At 35.2% G+C, this 23,238-nt stretch overlaps 1 long non-coding RNA gene across 1 annotated transcript; it reads left to right on the forward strand.

Moving 5' to 3' along the window:
• Window positions 1–16,951: 16,951 nt before the first annotated feature.
• Window positions 16,952–19,087, forward strand: LOC113295957. Its single transcript, XR_003332957.1, has 2 exons — window positions 16,952–17,094; window positions 18,659–19,087. It is a non-coding gene; the product is annotated as an uncharacterized LOC113295957 (long non-coding RNA).
• Window positions 19,088–23,238: the final 4,151 nt, after the last annotated feature.

Raw genomic sequence — 23,238 nt, forward strand, 5'->3', positions numbered from 1 at the left:
TGGGTTTTTGCAACAATATCAGAGCAGCTGGGCTGTACTTAAAAGGTAACCCATTTAAGAGAACCCGAATTGTGGGCTTCCAATTTTTAATTGTGGGCTTGTAATATTAAAGCCAATTTTTGGGCTTTTTATTTTCTGTTGGGTTTGTAATTAATTTTTGTGGGCTTGTTTTTTTAATTTGTGGGCTTGTATTTAATTTTTGTGAGCTTGTTTAATTTGGACTTGTATTTTGTATTCTGGGTTTTTAAACCCAGCTGAGCTTGTAACCGATCACGCTAGGTTAACTCGTTAGTGGGCCGAGTACCCAAATTCTAGGCCGAGATTTTGGACTCAGTTTCACCAAACGTTTTCAAACCAGCTGAGCCAAAGCAAACACAAAACCAACAGTGGGCTTGCTCCCATTCAAAAACCAAATTTTATTTTCTTTTTCCAAAAAAAAAAAAAAAAAAAACCAAAATTTTGCTCCTAATTTCAAAAACCAAAACTTTTCTCCCATTCAAAAACCAAATTTTACTTGCTCCCATTTCAACAACCAAATTTTTTCTTCTCTATCCCATTAAAACCAAACTTGCTCCCAAATTTTAAAAAACCAAAAAAATGTCTCCCACCAAAACCAAAATTTTCCCAAAAATCCAAACCCTTTAAAAACCAAATTCTGAGCTTTGTACATTCTTTACTTAGCTTTTGAGCCAATCATGAATAGATCTTTTTCTACAGTTGGGGAGTACAACAAATCCCTTAGAGAACTTGCATATGGACAAACTTCACGTTATGAACCTTCCACGGACCATGATGTCAATAGTCATAGGAATTATTATGGACATTTTCAAAGTCCCGAGCCGCAATACATGAACCCTAATGACTATTCATACATGCATCATTCATCGCAACGTGAAAATGAACATTCTGCTAGAGCCTCACTCACACAATCATCACTTATGGATCAAATAGAAGCTCGAATCACAGCTTTAGAAATGCAATCACATGAGGAATCTGTCACATCTAATTTTCTTAGGCAACCTGAAATCTATGCATGTCCCGCATGTGGTAGTTTAGACCACCCTATTGAGAATTGTCATATTTTGCATACTTTTAGGCAATCTAGAGAAAATCCAAGGTATGAAATGCCCATAAATTGTGAGGATGGTAGTCATTGGGACCATAATCAATCCTTTGAGGGTTGCGATCAATATTTTGTAAACCCTAATGACCATGCACACATGTACCATTCACCACAATTTGAACATGAAGAATTTGGTACTCCCATGAATTTAGACTCCACCACAGAAGCTTTAAGACTCAGTAAGCAAGACTATGATAGATCTACATCACGAATTCATGCATATTTAGATCAGATTTTGCTTCACCTACAAAAGGAGGAAATTCATGAGGAACTGTATGTTGTCCCTAATGAAGTGTCTAGTCCCATTCATGTAAATAATGTTGAATATGAACCTAATTTAGAGGAACATGAATCGACTAATGACACCACCACTGTTAATGAGGACCAATATGCATGCTACCATGATGATGATTATGATGATTATGATGATATGTTAGAAGAACATGAAAATATTGTGGAACCTGTTGGTTCAAAAACATATGGCTTCTCGCCCTCGACCTTCATGCATGTTGTTCTTTCTAATACTCATTGTAATTCATATGATTTTGATATTGACATGGGATTCGTACAATTATTCTGTGAAGATGAGCATGACATAAGAATAGTTGAATCTTCTGTAGACACTAATATGCATGAAAATATATTTGATGTGTCTGATTCTCTACCTGGGTCACGTTGTGATGTTTCCACTGATTTGCCGATGCATGAGAATAATTCTTCTGATGATGTTGATGATTCTGATTTGTGTGAGCATGGTGAGCATGTTGTGACACTTGTAGAAGACTTAGGAGATGTTGATGTGATTAATAATGATGTGCCTATCGTCCTACATAAGTCACAATCTGATGGCCTTCCATCCAACCTAGATTTGGTTTGTACCGATATTGTCAAACCAATTTTTCTGAGAATGCCCAACCTAGGTTTGGAACTGTGTGCTTCCCAAGTCCTCTTGGACTATTTTGCTTCTAAGTATAATACATCTGAGGAACCACAGTTGGAATTAGCATGTTTGCCCGTCCCTAGCAAAGTTCATTTCGAGCTAGACCTTGTGCATGATGAACCCCCAAAACTGCGAGATTTTGTTTCCAAAATTTTATCCGTTGAAAAATCCAGGTTTGGGGGTAGCTCATTTTGTTTCACAGTTTCACTTGCATGCCTATCATATTATTATTGTGTGAAGCTGTTGAAACCTCTACACTTTGTCTTTTGGGTTGATCCTCAACTCTTTAGATTGTTAGTGTATGGTGAATTTTTGTATATAATCCAGTAGATAAAATTTCTTAAAAACCTTTTTGTTCCTTTTGTACATATTTTGCTAATCCAATATGATCTCGGCTGACATATGTTGGATTCTTGCCTTGAATAACGGAGTTCTAATATTGCTTTCGCCGAAATCGGGTATTCTCTTTCCTTTTTCTCTACTCAACATGATCCTCTTCATATGTTGTATTATAATTTTGTTCATATTTTGAAACATTGAGGACAATGTTTAGTTTAGGTTTGGGGGTGAAAAGTAGATACTTTGATAATATGCCATAATTGAAAACAAGAACTCCTTCTTTTTGAAAAAAAAAAAGAAAAATGAAAATAAAAAATTAAAAAATTGAAAAAAAAAAACAACATAAAAATGGAGCTCATTTACCTTGAAATGTTGACTCTTGTGCAAATATGTAATTATTAGGAGTCTTAGTCTAGATATTTAGGCACCCTGATTCTAGCACAATTCACATAGTGATAAGAAATTTGCACGCGCACGATCTACCAATACATGTATAGCCTCGATCTTCAAGGTGTTTGATAGGAAGTCACGATTGCCAATCACTTTAGAATACTGAACGAAACTTGACTAGATTGTTCTTTGGTTGGTTGGGATAGAAGGTGGAGGTTACATTAAGAAAGACAACCATCGAATTTAACTGGGTGCATCAAAAAGGGCTACCTCTTGCAAAGTGTCATGTAATCTTTTGTTTCCTTTTGTATATGTATCAAAAGTGTTTCTTCTTCTTCAAAAAAAAAAAAATAAAAAAAAATAAAAATATCAATCAAGTATTTATCAATTCCATCCTCTCTTGTTCCAAAAATAAAAGAGAGTAGTCAATGTAAATAAGAGTCATGTAAAGAGTCATCTTTTGTGTTTTATTGTAATAAGCAAGGAAGGGTGTATGCCATTGATGTACAACGCGAGTAATTGTGAAATACCTCCAACTCATTCACAATTCTCGTAAAGTCCGGACAGCTAGCTAGATTTCGACCTTGGTTCTTAGCCTGAGAAACTATCTCTTGGTGATTAGTAGTCATAACATCTGATCTTTCTTTACACATGTGTAGATACACTTTACACTCTTATCACATGTCTTTATTTGTTATCAGTGCTAGGATTGTGCCTTGATAGCTAGATTGACATCTCCATTTTGCTGTGAGCTTAACTGACTTGCGCATGTCACATTTGATGGACTCTGAGTTTATATTTTGACCTAGAACTTTGTAGGTACGTTCTAAGCAAACCTTCACGAGACTTCAACTCGTCCACTAGGGACACTTAGTGGTTTAAAAGGCTTAGTGCATACGCTAAATGCATTCGAGAGACCAGCGACAGTGGTATAGGTAGGATTTCCTTAGTTTTGTTTTACTTGAGGACAAGTAAAATTCAGGTTTGGGGGTATTTGATGAGTGCTAAAAAGTGCATATTTCTATATATTTTTCTTGGAATTTAACTCATCTTTTGTGCATTAATTCTACATTTTATCCCATATTCTGTGTTTTCGTTGTTTTCAAGAATAAATACTTTTCTTAATTAATTTTGCATTTTTAGGTACTAAATAAAGCCTGGTTAACTCACGGAGCGAAAAAGAGCAAAGAAACGGCAAAGACTCCCGCTAGGAGGAAGCGAAGAATGATGTTTGCATGAGCCGGATCAACTAGAAGTGGGCTTGAAGAGGAAGAATTGTTCTTAAAGAAGATATGGGCTTGGCATACCCAAGACCCAAAACTCTTACCCAAATCCATTTCCATTATCCATACCCATTTCCATGAGAGCCGTCAGATTGGATCCATCTTGTCATCCAACGGTCGCCTCATCATTGTGCATCAAAATCCGAAGCTCCTGTCAAACACCATAGTACCTAACTCCATCTGAAGCCGTCAATTTTGTTGTATCTCATAATCCAACGGTCGCTACATACCTCTCCATCGTAGCCGTTCGATTCAATCTATATGGGATCATCCAACGCTCTTTACTCGATGTTCATCAAAATTCGCTATCCCCGCTTCACACCCTAGCATCCAAAACCATCGACTTCACCCAAACAAGTTCTTCTTCCCCAAAAACTTTCTTCTTCCCCCGACAGTTGCAGTCGAGCTCTGCTCCTGCCTCTCTTCCATGTCCACTGCCACCCTCCGCCTCACAACCATCTCCATACCCCGACACCACCTCAATCACCATCACTTTCCCCAACCCTCTAGCCTAGTTGCTTTTTCAAACCCACATCTCTCTGACCTAGGTGTGGAGTTGATGAAACAACTCGAGCTAGGGTTGCAGTACATCAATTGGAGCAGGAAGAGCATCAGAGGGACATCAAGAAGCATGGGTCGAAGCCAATTTACACATGGGTATGTCGAATTTGATTTTCCCCAAAAGTTAGGGTTTGCAAATTTAGGGTTTTGTGAAATTAGGGATTTTGTTGTAAGCTATAAAAGGGAAGCTGTAGAGAATGCAAAACCTGTTCTTGGTTAGCCGAGATACCCCCTAATTGGGTTAATTTAATTCTCAATGTCAATTTGATTTCACTGTTAATTTTTAGGGTTCTTCATTTGCAATTTTCATTCACTGTTTAGTAGTTTAAATGCTATGCTATTTCACATGATCATGTTTAGTTCCATTTTAATGTTAATTATGTTCTGAGTTCACTGCTGAGGCTCAGATGAAGCTTTAGTGCACTGTCTGATAGTGGAATGCTAGGTTAGAGCCTTAGTGCAGTGTTTTGATTGAGCAATGGGAAGAGATTGATGCTCATAGTGCCTGTGATTGATTGTTCTGTCAAAAGACAGTCAATGCTAGGGGCAAACTAGTGAGCAAATTAGTTTTCCTCCCATTCTAGATGTATGCATAGGATTTTCAACTCAACCTAGGATCACATTGTTTGGCTAGGACACAAGGTGGATTCAATTGCCTTAGTAACTTCACACAGTTCTGCATCTTTTTCCTTTTCTGTCACTGTTGCTCAATACCTTTGCCTTAGGCTGCTGCCTTTGTTTCACTACCACTGTTACCTCATTGCCATCCTCACTGCCATTTTCACCATTTCCTTTGCTTTTCTTCACTATCACTCTCCACTGTCACTGTCACCTGTTTTGTGTTTTGTATTTGTATCTGTTTTCTTGTGTTTGTTGTTTTATCATCCATTGTCTCATTATTTCACTACCATCTTCATTGCTTTGTAAATATCACAGTTTCACTGCCACTATTTTCTCTTTCTTCTCATTTGTTTCTCCTGTTCTTGTTACTGCATTCATTACCTTGACTTACAAAAGCCCATTGTAATCTGTTTAAAGCTCAAAAGCCTAGCTCAAGCTAAGGCCCAAACTGTTAGCTCAAACAGGCTCAGCTCAAGTTTACACCAAAAAGTTCAAATCACTCAGAAACCCAAAAAGGTTAAGTCCAGTCCACTGTGAACTCAAAGCCCAACGCACTTGCAAAGGTTTAGAATCAAGTTTAGAGATCCAGGGCTCAGTTCACTACACTGAGCCCAAGCCCAAATTCAAAATCAAAGGCCCAGTTCACTGTTACCAAGCCCAGTTCACATCAAAAGACACTAAGCCCAATAGAAATTTAGAGCCCAAATAGCTAGAAACTCCAAACACCCCCAGTCTCTGTGGATCGACCCGTACTTGCACGAGCTACAACTGACGACCGTGCACTTGCGGTATTACTGTAGGCCCGTTTCATTTCGCTTCAATTTTATACGCTTTCCCGGGCCCACCACCCGTGCAGTGCATTTTCTTAGGGCTTGAACTCGTTTCTCATCAACACACCCCAAATTACCAAAACCAGCGGAATCAGTTTTTACCCATAAACACTTATCTACAAAGTTTAATGGTTAAGCAATAAACCTCGTATTGTATTCCTTAATACTATGTCTATCTAGAGTGTTCATGCTTCGCAGTTTTGTTTTTAATATGCACGACTTGAAAGATACGTTAGAGAATGAAACAGTTCAAGTCAAATATCACTAACCTCAAGTGGAAGGATGATGTTGTCGTTGTAGCTGCTTACTTCTTCACTTCTTCAAGTCTTCGCAATACTTGTAATGTCTCATATCCTAATACTTTCAAGCTAACCTATACGGAGTTGACTCTAGTACATAATCAAGTGACTCTTAAATGAGTTTTGATTCACTAAAATATGACAACCAAACTTGACATACGAACGCTTGGTGGGTTCAACCGAGCTATGCTCTAACAATCTCCCCCTTTTTCAATTTTAGTGACAAAACTCTTACAATCATATGGATAAACAAATTACAAGAATTCATTAAAAATACGCTTGATTCCCGAATTCAACAGCACAAAAACATGCATTCATTCAATCCTTAAATGTCGTTGTTGACATTATAATAACAAAGCTAATACTCCCCCCCCCCTAAAGGTGAGATAGGTAGATTTCATCAATCCGCACGTCTTTGTTATACCAATCAATATGATATGGTACTCCCCCTTAGTCTATGATTTCACTCTTTCGTTAGATAAACATTTAAGCACAATTGTTCTTTTCCTTAGTGATACAAATCAATATAAAATCAATGTCAGTATCACTTGTTTACTCCATATATTTCTCCCCCTTTTTGTAACAAAATGACAAAGAAACGAAAAAATAAAGGACAACACGAAAAGAATATTACAAATCTCAAAATAGACTTGCAACCTATAGAGTTAAGCACGAGGGTTCCACACACCATGTTTGATAACCAATATCAAAACCGAAACTACAAAGTAATTTGTTTTGATATGTTATCAAGGAAATAATCTCCCGAAGCAATTTTCCCAATTTAGTTCAGCAAACCAAAAATCAACTAAGCACTTTAGTCCCTTTGCTAAACCGATTGTACAAATACAATCGCTTCATTCGGTAAGACCAAAATAAGGATAACTATATTTTTATCATCAGGTTTAAATTATCCATATAACTTAGACCTTTAAATTTTAGACAAGAAAAGTACTAGGTTAGTTAACTAGCATTTCTTGTTAAGGCATTCGATTAGACTTGAATAACCAAAACCTCCACTTTGATAAGTCTAACTAAAATAAACTTAGCTTCTCTTATCCGGAATCGAATTGGACTAAACAATCCATCCCGTAGACTTTTTCTTTCGTTAAGCCGTAAATAATTCGTACAGACCAAAATAAATCAACTTGCATAATTATTCACCTCAACAGGAAGCAATTGAATCAACATAAGCATTAAAACACCGCAATTGTACCGAAATGTTGTAAGCCTAAACAATTGATACCATACAATAAAGAAAGATAACAATAGTTTTTCTTAACCGGAACCAGTTGAATCACACACACATCCATACACACATAATGGAATAAAATCATCAATTGTACCGAAATTTTGTTAAGCAAAAGCAAAATATATATGAAATAAAATCAGGCTTTTCTTAAATAGGAAAACAATTAACTAACAACATTGTTACCTCAAATTTCGCATCCACTTCTCCAATATGTTTGCATCTTCTTCCAGGGAGAATTGATATCGAAATATCATTATGTTGTCATCCTTATGAAAAACAAAAGAATAACAACAACCAACCTTTACCAGAGAAAGGTTGAAAACCGGTTTTTAACTATTGTAAGCAAAAGTTGAAAACCACCGAAACACATATGCTTTTATGCTAAACCAAAACCGATTCAACATATTGTGACTTTTTCACATATTGTTTCTAAAGGAACCCCTCATGATCCTTTGATAAATCCTACCAACATGGGCTAGAACTTAATCCTACTAAATAAAAAAGTCACCCAAACCATAAGGGTTCACAACATTATGAGATCGAATATCAAAGTAATAAAACCGAAATCAAACATCCCATAAACATCCATAGCAATACTAAAGCATTCAAGCACAGGCTATGTAAATCAAAAACCATCACAAGAAAAATTATAAATCAAATAATTTTATTCATAATAGACCTAATACAATCATTGAAAGCAATAAAAAATTGATGTCTATTTTTTCTGGATTTTTAGAATCCTTCATAATCTTGAGATCTCTTGCGCTTGATAGGGATGACTCTCCTAATTCCCTGAAGCGATCCTTGATTGAAGATTAATTCCTCAACCTTGTGGAAGTTAGGTTCCTCCTCATTTACCCTTTGGAGAGTAAATCTAGTTGCTTAAGAATTTGAGCCTGAACAATTAAGGATTTTTCAAGGCTACATTTCAACATCAAAACTTCCAACTTGGTTTCGGCACAAGTTGAAGCCATCTTGTAAAACTCTTTTTCATAATCGATCATACAAGTTGAAAGATTCATGTTCATATAGGAAGCGGATCCGTTTCCATTGAATTTTAGGTGACCAAAGGAGTCACTAGCCAATTTTTCAGCATACCTTTCTGAAACTCTTGAAGAAAGCTTTGCATACAAATCTGATTTTTCCATGATTCCTGGTTTCAGACAGAAGATCGAAACACTCATATATTACCGAAGCTTATACGCTAATGGTTACTAAAAACTTGTTCATTTATTATGGAAATCAAATACTCTTCCCTTGATAGAAAAATCGATTTTTTTTTAATATTAAGGATTTTTAGGAAAGTGCATCCCAGATAATATCTTCATAATTCTCGTAAGTTTTGAACCATTCCACGATATACACTGAACTCATCAAACTAGGTTTGAGCGCTTTATGAGTCAGTGTATTTCTCCCAGATACTAAGTATCTGAATGAGACAGCTTAAGCTTTTCAAGGTTATCAGGAAATTTCTTTTTACTTGATTTATTAGGAACTCTATTCTTTTTTGATGACGAACCAAAATTATCATAGAATTTACTATCATCAAGATATTTAGGAATTAACTTGAGTGTCGATGATTTGAAGTCGTTGCCAGCTTCCTTTCCGTTTTTTTCCTTGATCTTCTTTGGTATCCACTTCTTGATTTTCTGGTCCTTCTTCTTTACGTGATGAACACCACCAGGTGAGTGCTTTCAAGAATCCTTAGATTTAAAAGGATTATATCTATGTATGCTTTCTTCAGAAGATGATCTCATGACAAACTTTAGACGAGGGAGGATTTTGTCAGATTCCAAATGAGAAAGTTGTTCACAATTCTTAACAACATGACCTTTGTTTCCACAATGAAAACATCGATATTAATGACCCAGATGATATGTTTACCTCTGATGTGAGTGGTTTATCTTGTGATGCCTTCCAAATTCTGTTTTGCAAGATAAAAACTCCGTTTTAGTGTTCTTATTGTCAACACCCTTTTTTCTTTCAAAAAACATGTTGAATTGGATTTTTTGTACCTTCCCGGAAGGGTTGTGTCCAACTGGTGTTCAGACATTAAAGAACACATATCATTCTTTAGACTTTTGACATGTTCGGAAACTGTCTTTATCTCATAAACATATGAGATTTTTAAAGCGTTGTAATCATCAGTTGCAGTCTTTCTTAGCTGCTCAGTCTTCTTTTCTTGATTAATACTTTTCTTTAGTTTTTCTTCTAAGGACTAAATCTTCGAGGAAGAATTGATCTTGAAGGAGTCTAGATCAGTTTTACATAATGAAAGATCGTGTTTGAGTTGATCATTTTCAGCTTTCATATGACGTAAGTCTTCAAGGAGCTTTCCATCTATTTTTAGTGCAAGTGTAAGTTCAGTTGCACAGGTGAGGAATTCTTTGCTTAATTCATCTAGCTGAGACGTTACATAATCAACATAATCATATCATCAAGCGATTCAGAATCATTGATTGTGAGCACATGGCTTAACTTAACCTCTTCTAGAGAACACGGAAATATATTGTCAGAAGAGTAGGTAGAGCTTGCAGAAGACATCCCTTCTAAGCATTTTTTAAAGTTAAACCTTGGACGAGTTTTACTCAAATCTTGAGATACATTAACCGAATCACTTATTAGATTCATTCTTATCGGTTGGATCGTACCAAACACAAATTGTAATATCTTTTCGTGTTTGCCCGCTCTGATACCAATTGAAAAGGCGAGGGTACCCAAATATACCTCAAGCTAAAACTTTACCTACCTATAAGTCCTTTCTATGAAAGTGATTGTCTGTGGACTGAGTCGGGACAATGCAACTAATCGATTCACACTTCGTGTGATCGTCTATGGATACGATATCGAGACAATACAACAACGAAGTATGTTTACTAGATAAAAAGGTTCAAACATAACCAAACTCAATAGGATTGCTTATCAAGTAAATAGGAATTAACGTTTGTGTAATTTACTTTAATTATAATAAAACAATTATAATGCGGAAATATAAAGTAAATGACACAACAAGATTTTGTTAACGAGGAAACCGCAAATGCAAAAAAAACCCAGGACCTTGTCCAGAATTGAATACTCTCAGGTTTAAGCAGGTACACAAAATTAAACCAACTTCGTATAGTTGAGACCAAGCAACTAAACCGTCTGTATTCCCACGCCTCCAACTGATGAATAAGTCACGTACTTGGAACAATCCATTTGGTTCATATTCCAAACAGTAAAGGAACAACAAATCTGTTTGGTAACAACTCTTTTCAACCAAGTGATGTGAGTCGGACAAAGGCTTTTCTGTTTATCTTAACATAAAATCCTTCTTCAGGTTCTTAGATCTATCTTATGTTCAACTACCGAAGTAATTGTTAAGATTTTGCAATCAATACTTTTAATCACAAAGAATTGTATATGCCGATCTACATAACTAATCAATCCAATCTACCACAAGGATAAACCGATTATAGTTGGATCCTCTTATACCAAAACAATTATTGTGCACACCAAAGATTATGAACCCCAAATCAGAAATCTTCAATATCTTCTTTGTCTTCAAATCTTCTTAGATCTTCAATAAACACCTGCACACAACAACTTGAATCTCTTGTAATCAATCACGCACGGAACGGAGTCTGTTAACAATGGATTATCACAATATCGTCTTTAGAACTAACAACAGTCTAAAGATCCCTGACGAAACTTCGATATTGTTTGAGTGAATCTTATATCAGAAGAGAAGATTCTCAAGCATAAACAAACTAGGTGCAATCAAAGTTCAACCACCGTTAGTCAATCAAATCAATCGAAAACCCAAGATAACCCGCAATTATATAGTATCCCACCAACGGTACTCGTAGAGCTTCTCAATCCCAAAGAAGACTTTAAATTGAGCGGTCGTAAGATATTTCCCTAATTAGGTTACTCTCCTCTCCGAATAGGCGGCTTCACTAGTAACAATACAACAGAGGAAGTTTGCTGTCACGAAGGATTAGTTTGCTAGTAATGAAAACTTCAAGTATTTATAGACAAGGAAGTTTGGACACCAAGAAATTTCCAAAACCGAAAATATTCTCAAAGATATTCAATATGTTCCAAATTCGGTTTCCATAATTCCTGGAAATGCTTTGTCCAGAATAATGACTGAAAATCTCTTTGGAAAATCTCAACTAGTAAATGCACATTACTAATTCTCATTTTCCTAAAATAAAACTAAGGCCCTAATTAAAAGATTCTTAACTTATTTATATTTCGATCCTGGGATTTTCTTCCTGTAGATATTAAGGAATAACTTTGAACAATAAAAGATAAACATTACTGCCTGTGTTCAAAGTGTGTCGACATCCTTACTTTGTAAGTCCTCTTTCATACTTACACCCTTGAAACCGATTTTCCACACTTCCAAACAAGTTTAAAATTGGTTCATCTGACTTTCAAGAACTATGTGATTGATCAAGAACACTCAATCACAAATCATGGGTTTAACGGTTCTACCAAAACAAGTTTCGGTTCTACCAAAACAAGTTTCGGTTCTACCTCCATGTGAGTATTGTGCATAGTCACAGTAGCTTTCCAAAATTCGGTTGGCTAGGTACTAGGATCGGTTCCCAACATATATATGGTATCTAACTTATATGTGTTGCACATGTCCATATGATCGGTTCCCCTTTTCCTAAAAACGTGTTGCACATGTCCATAGGATGGTTCCCCTTTCTGTTATAAACCTTGTTGCAACTCATACAAGGATCGATTCCCCTTGTGATGTGTTTCACCTCTTATTAGGATCGGATCCCGTTTACCCAGATTCAGTCAACCACAAATCACAAACTCGATCATACCATCTCAGATGATTACTTAAGATTGGTTTCACTAACAAAAGTCATACCAATACATAAGTCAGGTCTTTGTGAATAGTTTTACCAAGAACACAAACAATCGTGAGCGGTTATACTAAATCAAACATATTGGATGTTCACAAGATATACAATGAATAACAATCCCAATAACGCCTGGCGATTTCCTTTTCGATTCATAAACAAGTTTATGAACTTACTTCCTTAAAACACATGTAAAACATTGTTTCCTAGGATGAAATCCTCACCTCATACCCATCCGTAATCACAATAGCATTTAAATAATTATGTCGATATCTTATCTACAAAGTTTAATGGTTAAGCAATAAACCTCGTATTGTATTCCTTAATACTATGTTTATCTAGAGTGTTCATGCTTCGCAGTTTTGTTTTCAATATGCACGACTTGAAAGAGACGCTAGGGAATGAAACAGTTCAAGTCAAATATCACTAACCTCAAGTGGAAGGATGATGTTGTCGTTGTAGCTTCATACTTCTTCACTTCTTCAAGTCTTCACAATACTTGTAATGTCTCAAATCCTAATACTTTCAAGCTAACCTATACGAAGTTGACTCTAGTTTATAATCAAGCGACGCTTAAATGAGTTTTGATTCACTAAAATATGACAACCAAACTTGACATACGAACGCTTGGTGGGTTCAACCGAGCTATGCTCTAACAATCTCCCCCTTTTTCAATTTTAGTGACAAAACTCTTATAATCATATGGATAAACAAATTACAAAAATTCATTACACATACACTTGATTCCCGAATTCAACAGCACAAAAACCTGCATTCATTCAATCCTTAAATGCCGCTGTTGACATTATAATAACAAAGCTAATACTGCCCATAAAGGTGGGATAGGTAGATTTCATCAATACACACGTCTTTGTTATACCAATCAATATGATATGTTACTCCCCCTTAGTCTATGATTTCACTCTTTCGTTAGATAAACGTTTAAGCACAATTGTTCTTTTCCTTAGTGATACCAATCAATATAAAATCAATGCCAGTATCACTTGTTTACTCCATATATTTCTCCCCCTTTTTGTCACAAAATGACAAAAAAACTAAAAAATAAAGGACAACACGAAAATAATCTTACAAATCTCAAAATAGACTTGCACCCTATAGAGTTAAGCACGAGGGTTCCACACACCATTTTTGATAACCAATATCAAAACCGAAACTACAAAGTAATTTGTTTTGATATGTTATCAAGGAAATAATTGCCCGAAGCAATTTTTCCAATTTAGTTTAACAAACCAAAAATCAACTAAGCACTTTAGTCCCTTTGCTAAACCAATTGTACAAATACAATCACTTCATTCGATAAGACCAAAATAAGGATAACTCTATTTTTCTCATTAGGTTCTAATTATCCATATAACTTAGACCTTTAAATTTTAAACAAGAAAAGTACTAGGTTAGTTAACTAGCATTTCTTGTTAAGGAATTCGATTAGACTTGAATAACCGAAACCTCCACTTTGATAAGTCTAACTAAGATAAACTTAGCTTCTCTTATCCGGAATCGAATTGGACTAAACAATCCATCCCGTAGACTTTTTCTTTATTTAAGCCGTAAATAATTCATACAAACCAAAATAAATCAACTTGCATAATTATTCACCTCAACCGGAAGCAATTGAATCAACATAAGCATTAAAACACCGCAATTGCACCAAAATTTTGTAAGCCTAAACAATTGATACCATACAATAAAGCAAGATAACAATAGTTTTTCTTAACCGGAACCAATTGAATCACACACACATCCATACACACATAATGGAATAAAATCATCAATTATACCGAAATTTTGTTAAGAAAAAGCAAAATATATATGAAATAAAATCAGGCTTTTCTTAAACAGGAAAACAATTAACTAACAACATTGTTACCTCAAATTTCGCATCCACTTCTCCAATATGTTTGCATCTTCTTCCAGGGAGAATTAATATGGAAATATCATTATGTTGTCATCCTCATGCAAAACAAAAGAATAACAACAACCAACCTTTACCAGAGAAAGGTTGAAAACCGGTTTTTAACTATTGCAAGCAAAAGTTGAAAACCACCGAAACACATATGCTTTTATGCTAAACCAAAACCGGTTCAACATATTGCGACTTTTTCACATATTGTTTCTATCAGAAGCTCTCATGATCATTTTATAAAGCCTACCAACATGGGCTAGAAATTAATCCTGCTATATCAAAAAGTCACCCAAACCATAAGGGTTCACAACATTATGAGATCGAATATCAAGGTAATAAAACATAAATCAAACATTCCATAAACATATATAACAATAATAAAGCATTCAAGCACAGGCTATGTAAATCAAAAACCATCACAAGAAAAATTATAAATCAAATAATTTTATTCATAATAATTTTATTCATAATAATTTTATTCATAATAGTTTTATTCATAATAGACCTAACAATCATTGAAAGCAATCAAAAATTGATGTCTATTTTTTCTGGATTTTTAGAATCCTTCATAATCTTGAGATCTCTTGCGCTTAATAGGGATGACTCTCCTAATTCCCTGAAGCGATCCTTGATTGAAGATTAATTCCCCAACCTTGTGTAAGTTAGGTTCTTCCTTTTTTACCCCTTTGGAGAGTAAATCTAGTTGCTTAAGAATTTGAGCCTGAACAAGTAAGGATTTTTCAAGGCTACGTTTCAACATCAAAACTTCCAACTTGGTTTCGGCACAAGTTCGAGCCATCTTGTAAAACTCTTTTTCATAATCGATCATACAAGATGAAATATTCATGTTCATATAGGAAGCGGATCCGTTTTCATTGAATTTTAGGTGACCAAAGGAGTCACTAGCCAATTTTTCAGCATACCTTTCTGAAACTCTTGAAGAAAGCTTTGCATACAAATCTGATTTTTCCATGATTCCTGGTTTCAGACAGAAGACCGAAACACTCATATATTACCGAAGCTTATACGCCAATGGTTACTAAAAACTTGTTCATTGATTATGGAAATCAAATATTCTTCCCTTAATAGAAAAATCATTTTTTTTTTAATATTAAGGATTTTTAGGAAAGTGCGTCCCAGAGAATATCTTCATCATTCTCGCAAGTTTTGAACCATTCCACGATATACACTGAACTCATCAAACTAGTCAGTGTATTTCTCCCAGATACTAAGTATATGAATAAAACAGATTAAGCTTTTCACGGTTATCAGGAAATTTCTTCTTACGTGATTTATTAGAAACTCTAATCTTTTCTGATGACGAACCAAAGTTAGCATAGAATTTACTATCATCAAGATATTTAGGAATTACCTTGAGTGTCGATGATTTGAAGTCGTTGTCAGCTTCCTTTCCGTTTTGTTCCTTGATATTCTTTGGTATCCACTTCTTGATTTTCTGATCCTTCTTCTTTACGTGATGAACACCACCAGGTGAGTGCTTTCGAGAATCCTTAGATTTACAAGAATTAGATCTATGTATGCTTTCTTCAGAAGATGATCTCATGACAAATTTTAGACGAGGGAGGATTTTGTCAGAGTTCAAATGAGAAAGCTGTTCACAATTCTTAACAACATGACCTTTGTTTCCACAATGAAAACATCGATATTGATGACCCTGATGATATGTAGACCTCTGATGTGAGTGGTTTATCTTGTGATCCCTTCCAAATTCTTTTGTGCTAGATAAAAACTCTGTTTTAGTATTTTTATTGTCAACACACCTTTTTTCTTTCAAAGAACAAGTTGAATTGGATTTTTTGTACCTTCCCGGAAGGATTGTGTCCAACTGGTGTTCAGACATTAAAGAACACATATCATCAGTTGCAGTTTTTCTTAGCTGGTCAGTCTTCTTTTCTTGATTAATAATTTTCCTTAGTTTTCCTTCTAAGGATTGATTCTTCGAGGAAGAATTGATCTTGAAGGAGTCTAGATCAGTTTTACATGTTGAAAGATCACGTTTGAGTTGATCATTTTCAGCTTTCATATGACATAAGTCTTCAAGGAGCTTTCCTTCTCTTTTTAGTGCAAGTGTAAGTTCAGTTGCACAGGTGATGAATTCTTTGCTTAATTCATCTAGCTGAGACGTTACATAATCAACATCCTCTTTATCATCAAGCGATTCAGAATCAGAATCATTGATTGTGAGCACAGGGCTTATAACAACACTAAAATCTCATTTTAGCTTTGGATCCGAACTCAACCCATTTGAGTGGGAAGTTAGAACTGGATAGTGTGTGCTGCGATCCTAATATAAGGTGTGTATAGCCGTGGTGAGTGCCCCTAAATTTTTAGAATGGGTGTTTTTAATTAAGTAGGGTATCCCTTAATAGTGTTAGGGTTGTTGGTCAGTAAAAGCAATAGAAATCTCTAGAATCATTAACATGGTTGACACGTGACTGGGCATAATGCAACTATGGGCATCTTTTTATCTTTGTTTCCCGAAACAAGTTTGAACAGAAGACAAACTTTTCATCGTTTTCTTTGCCCACTATCTTCTTCCTTCTCCCTTTGTAATTATCGCTTCACCACCGCCGCAAGCAAGGGAAGAAATCTTGTCTCAAATCTGTGGTCAAGTCTCCATATTTTGGCTAGAGATTGGACTGTGCACAGGTAGGGGGGTTTCTCTCAATTTTTCACTTGATGTTTTCTTTCCTTAATATTTCTTTACCTTCAAAATTTGCAACTGATAGCTACTTGAGTTTAGTGTCTACTTTAATTCGGTGTTCTGTTATTGCAAATACATTTTTCTTAAGTAATACGGTTCATGCAAATTTTGATTGATGATTTGGATTATTTTCTTTACCATGAACTCGATGAATTTTTCCCATATACCTTCTTCAAGTACCCATGTTTTTGGTTTCCTTGAACTGTGTTTAATTTTGAACACGGTTTGAAATCCATCCATTTTACTTAGTTAACTCTTAAAGCTTGAATAAATGGTTTTCTGAAGACTAAAAATGTTTCTACAGACATCCAAATTTTATTTTTCCATCCTAATCAAGTCTTATACTGTTCTTTTAAACTAGCCGTTGTCTGTTTGCTAAAATTATCCAATGAACTGCATCTTCGAAATGTGACTTGAGTTCTAAACAGATTTATTTTGGTTTCCTGATTTATATCTAAATTCGATGTTGGTCGGCGGTAAATGATCTACGACTAAAAATGTTAGTTATAATCGTAGCCTTTTTAAATTTCCATCTTAGAAATGCCACTTTGTTTATAATGGTGCATGTACCCAAGGATACAATGGCTTTGACATTAAATTTCATAATTGTTTTATACGTTTTATCCTTGCATTTAGTAAGCAGCTGACCAACCCTTGTCATGTTGCGTTTTATTTTGTAAGAAAACTTGACTATATGTCTATAGTTGATCCATTGATTTTCCAAATTGGGTCTCATCTTTCTGCTCATTTGGTACTCTTTTCCAACTAACTGATCACTAGTGGTTTTCCTATTTTGTACCCACTCATACTAGATGTTTTGCTTATTTCTACTTTTCCCTATGAAAGGTTAATTTTTATTAAGTTCTGAAATGTGAAATTGTTTTTATATTTGAGGACTTACAGTGAGTGCTTACCTATGACATAATTACTGAACGTTTTCAGTATTTTGAATTGTTTTCATTGACCATGGATTCTATATCGTGTTTCGTGGTAAGTGATTCTTACTCTCATACAGTTTTTGTGTTCAGTAAAATCCGATTTACTAATCATGTGATTGCTGCCAATGCATTTGCGCAAGATGTTGTTAAGAATTTGTGAGATTTCCATAACATTGTGCTTCGTGGATGTTTTCTTTGTGACAACGTATTTGGAAACTAGATGAATCTACTTTAGGAACGTCAGGCCTAAGTGGCACCCCACCACCTCAGTGGCAACCCGTAAGATCGTTGCGACAACGATGGCTGGTAACCAGAACTAACCTGACGGTGCCACTGGCCATGAATAGTAGAGTAAATTTATAAATGGTTCTGAATCTTGTTTAAACGGTATTTGCGTAAGTATTCCTTTCTCTACTTAATCATTGTTGTTGCTCCTTGCTTACGGATTTATATTTCATGCTCAACTTGGTTAGTTTGATTTACCTTTTGATTTCTTTACAATCGGCACATTATTTTGTAACCCCTACTGGGAATTCGCTCACCCCGTTTTGTTTTGTTTTTCCCCCCACAGAGTACGGAGAGAAGTTGCGGTAGTAAGCCGGGCAGAGCTTACGGAAGGCTTTATCGCTTGGAAAGTTAGTATTTTCTAAGCTTATGATATTGTATATCACGGGGGGTATCTGGGTAGTTTCAGTTCGCTTGATTTGATCCCATGTCATTTCTATTGCACTTTGATGTTATATATATGTTGGCTTCTACCGGATCTTTATATGTTTTAAATTGAAAACTTGTCAGTTTCGTGTATAACGGGTCTGGTCTCGGGCTATACAGACTAGTTTCTGAATTCATTTTGTTGCCTAGATGTTCTTGGCTTTTGGCTTTACGGACTACATTCTTTACCATTGTTCTTTTTGGCATTTGTTTAATCTAAGATAGGATCTGTACAGTGAATTTCTAAGTGTAATTAATAGCTACTTATATTCATTTTCCTGTGAAATAATTATTTGCTACGTACATATACCCAGTATATAGCTTGTATAAATCTATTCATCTCTTGTGAATCCAAACATGTATTTTGTCTCATCCTTGCAATGAATTCATTATGTTCATATTAGACACTCTTTGAACTGTTTTAGGCGTAAACGTATATACATGCGTCTGGATTGAGTGGGTGTTTTATGTTTACACCATGCGAATGCTCCTTCACTGTTCTTTAATCTTTAATATCTTTTTTATGGCATTATATACTACTTTGATTTGTTAAAATAAAACTCTTGCTCACATAAGTAAATGGGCTGGTGATGTTTTTGATTTTCTTTGTGAGCACTTGAACTGTTAACTTACATTTCCGTGAGTATAAAACATGATGATTTTATTGCATTTTAATTTTTCTATTACAAAATAACAAAAAAATGGGTTCTGTTTTGTTTTCGTGCATATTTGTATTTTATAAATTGCGAGTCTCGGTTCTCTTTGTTGCTAGATTTCAAAAGTAGATGTATGTTTCATTTTTCCGAGTGACGTGATGTAAGGTTTGTGCTTGCCAGTAGAGTCGGATCCCGATTCGACGGGAGTCAAAATCTTCTGTCCGTTACAGGGCTTAACTTAACCTCTTCGAGAGAACACTGAGACATATTGTCAGAAGAGTAGGTAGAGCTTGCAAAAGACATCCCTTCTAAGCATTTTTTGAGGTTAAACCTTGGACGAGTTTTACTCAAATCTTGAGATACGTTAACCGAATCACTTATTAGATTCATTCTTATAGGTTGGATCGCACCAAACACGGATTGTTAGGTCTTTTCGTGTTTGCCCGTTCTGATACCAATTGAAAAGGCGAGGGTACCCAAATATACCTCAAGCTAAAAAATTTCCTACCTATAAGTTTTTTCTCCGAAAGTGATTGTCTATGGACTGATTCGAGATAATGCAACTAATCGGTTCACACTTCGTGTGATCGTTTATGGATACGAGATCGATACAATACAACAACGAAGTATGTTTACTTGATAAAAAGGTTCGGACATAACCAAACTCAATAGGATTGCTTATCAAGTAAATAGGAATTAACGTTTGTGTAATTTACTTTAATTATAATAAACCAATTATAATGCGGAAATATAAAGTAAATGACACAACAAGATTTTGTTAACGAGTAAACCGCAAATGCAGAAAAATCCCGGGACCTTGTCCAGAATTGAATACTCTCAGGTTTAAGCAGCTACACAAAATTAAACCAACTTCGTATAGTTGAAACCAAGCAACTAAACCGTCTGTATTCCCACGCCTCCAACTGATGAATAAGTCACGTACTTGGAACAATTCATTTGGTTCGTATTCCAAACAGTAAAGGAACAACAAATCTGTTTGGTAACAACTCTTTTCAACCAAGTGATGTGAGTTGGACAAAGGTTCTTCTGTTTATCTTAACATAAAATCCTTCGTCAGGTTCTTAGATCTATCTTATGTTCAACTACCGAAGTAATTGTTAAGATTTTGCAATCAATACTTTTAATCACAAAGAATTGTATATGTCGATCTACATAACTAATCAATCCAATCTACCACAAGGATAAACCGATTATAGTTGGATCCTCTTATACCGAAACAAGTATTGTGCACACCAAAGATTATGAACCCCAAATCAGAAATCTTCAATATCTTCTTTGTCTTCAAATCTTCTTAGATCTTCAATAAACACCTGCACACAACAACTTGAATCTCTTGTAATCAATCACGTACAGAACAAAGTCTGTTAACAATGGATTATCACAAGATCGTCTTTAGAACTAACAACAGTCTAAAGATCCCTGTCGAAACTTCGATCTAGTTTGAGTGAATCTTATATCAGAAGAGAAAATTTTCAAGCATAAACAAACTAGGTGCAATCAAAGTTCAACCACCGTTAGTCAATCAAATCAAACGAAAACACAAGATAAACCACAATTATCTAGTTTCCCACCAACGGTACTCGTAGAGCTTCTCAATCCCAAAGAAGACTTTAAATGGAGCGGCCGTAAGAGATTTCGCCTAATTAGGTTATTCTCCTCTCCGAATAGGTGGCTTCACCAGTAACAACACAACCGAGGAAGTTTGCTGTCACGAATGATTAGTTTGCTAGAAATGCAAACTTCAAGTATTTATAAACAAGGAAGTTTGGACACCAAGGAATTTCCAAAACCAAAAATATTCTCAAAGATATTCAATATATTCCAAATTCGGTTTCCATAATTCCTGGAAATGCTCTGTCCAAAATAATGACCGAAAATCTCTTTGGAAAATCTCAACTAGTAAATGCACATTACTAATTCTCATTTTCCTAAAATAAAATTAAGACCTTAATTAAAAGATTCTTAACTTATTTATGTTTCGATCCTGGGATTTTCTTTTTCTGTAGCTATTAAGGAATAAATTTGAACAATAAAAGATAAACATTACCGCCTGTGTTCAAAATGTGTCGACATGCTTACTTTGTAAGTCCTCTTTCATACTTATACCCTTGAAATCGATTTTCCACACTTCCAAACAAGTTTAGAATTGGTTCATCTGACTTTCAAGAACTATGTGATTGATCAAGAACACTCAATCACAAATCATGGGTTTAACGGTTCTACTAAAACAAGTTTCGGTTCTACCTCCATGTCAGTATTGTGCATAGTCACACTAGCTTTCCAAAATTCGGTTGACTAGGTACTAGGATCGGTTCCCCACATATATATGGTATCTAACTTATATGTGTTGCACATGTCCATAGGATCGGTTCCCCTTTTCCTAAAAACGTGTTGCACATGTCCATAGGATCGGTTCCCCTTTCTGCTATAAACCTTGCTGCACCTCATACAAGGATCGATTCCCCTTGTGATGTGTTGCACCTCTTACTAGGATCGCTTTCCCTTTACCCAGATTCAGTCAACCATAAATCACAAACTCGATCATACCATCTCAGGTGATTATTTAAGATCGGTTTCACTAATAAAAGTCATACCAATACATAAGTCAGACCTTTGTGAATAGTTTTACCAAGAACACAAACAAGTCATGAGCGGTTATACTAAATCACACATATTGGATGTTCACAAGATATGCAATGAATAACAATCCCAATAACGCCTGGCGATTTCCTTTTCGATTCATAAACAAGTTTATGAATTTACTTCCTTAAAACACATGAAAAACATTGTTTTCTAGGATGAAATACTCACCTCATACCCATATATAATCACAATAGCATTTAAACGATTATGTCGATGTATTATCTACAAAGTTTAATGGTTAAGCAATAAACCTCGTATTGTATTCCTTAATACTATGTCTATCTAGAGTGTTCATGCTTCACAGTTTTGTTTTCAATATGCACGACTTGAAAGATATGTTAGGGAATGAAACAGTTCAAGTCAAATATCACTAACCTCAAGTGGAAGGATGATGTTGTCGTTGTAGCTTCTTACTTCTTCACTTCTTCAAGTCTTCGCAATACTTGTAATGTCTCATATCCTAATACTTTCAATCTAACCTATATGAAGTTGACTTTAGTACATAATCAAGCGACTCTTAAATGAGTTTTGATTCACTAAAATATGACAACGAAACTTGACATACCAACGCTTGGTGGGTTCAACCGATCTATGCTCTTACAGTTTTCTTATTAACCCATCATGGTTAATATTTCCCGAGTTGTGTCCAACCAGTGAACTAACAGTGTTGAGTTGTTTATCAGGTTTTGAAAAAAAATATCCTTTCTGAAGTATATCATCTTCTTGCTCTACGTTAACTGAATCAGACATAGATTCAATTTTTATAGGTTGGATCGCACCAAACACAGATTTTTAGATCTTTTCGTGTTTTACGGCTCTGATACTAATTGAAAAGACGAGGGTACCCAAATATACCACAATCTTAAACTTTTCCACCTATAAGTCATCTTATCGAAAGTGATTGTCTACGGACTGAGTCGAGACAATACAACGAATCGGTAGTGTGATCGTCTATAGATACGAGATCGAGACAATACAACAATCAAAGTGTGATTACTTGATAATAGGTTCGGACTTAAACTAACTCTATAGGATCACTATCAACTAATACAAAGTTAATGTTTCTGTAATTTACTTTAAATTATAATTACAACAATTATAATTGCGGAAAACAAAAGTA

This window comes from Papaver somniferum, chromosome 1 (assembly GCF_003573695.1).
Source record: "Papaver somniferum cultivar HN1 chromosome 1, ASM357369v1, whole genome shotgun sequence".
In the NCBI taxonomy this organism is placed as follows: Eukaryota; Viridiplantae; Streptophyta; class Magnoliopsida; order Ranunculales; family Papaveraceae; genus Papaver; species Papaver somniferum.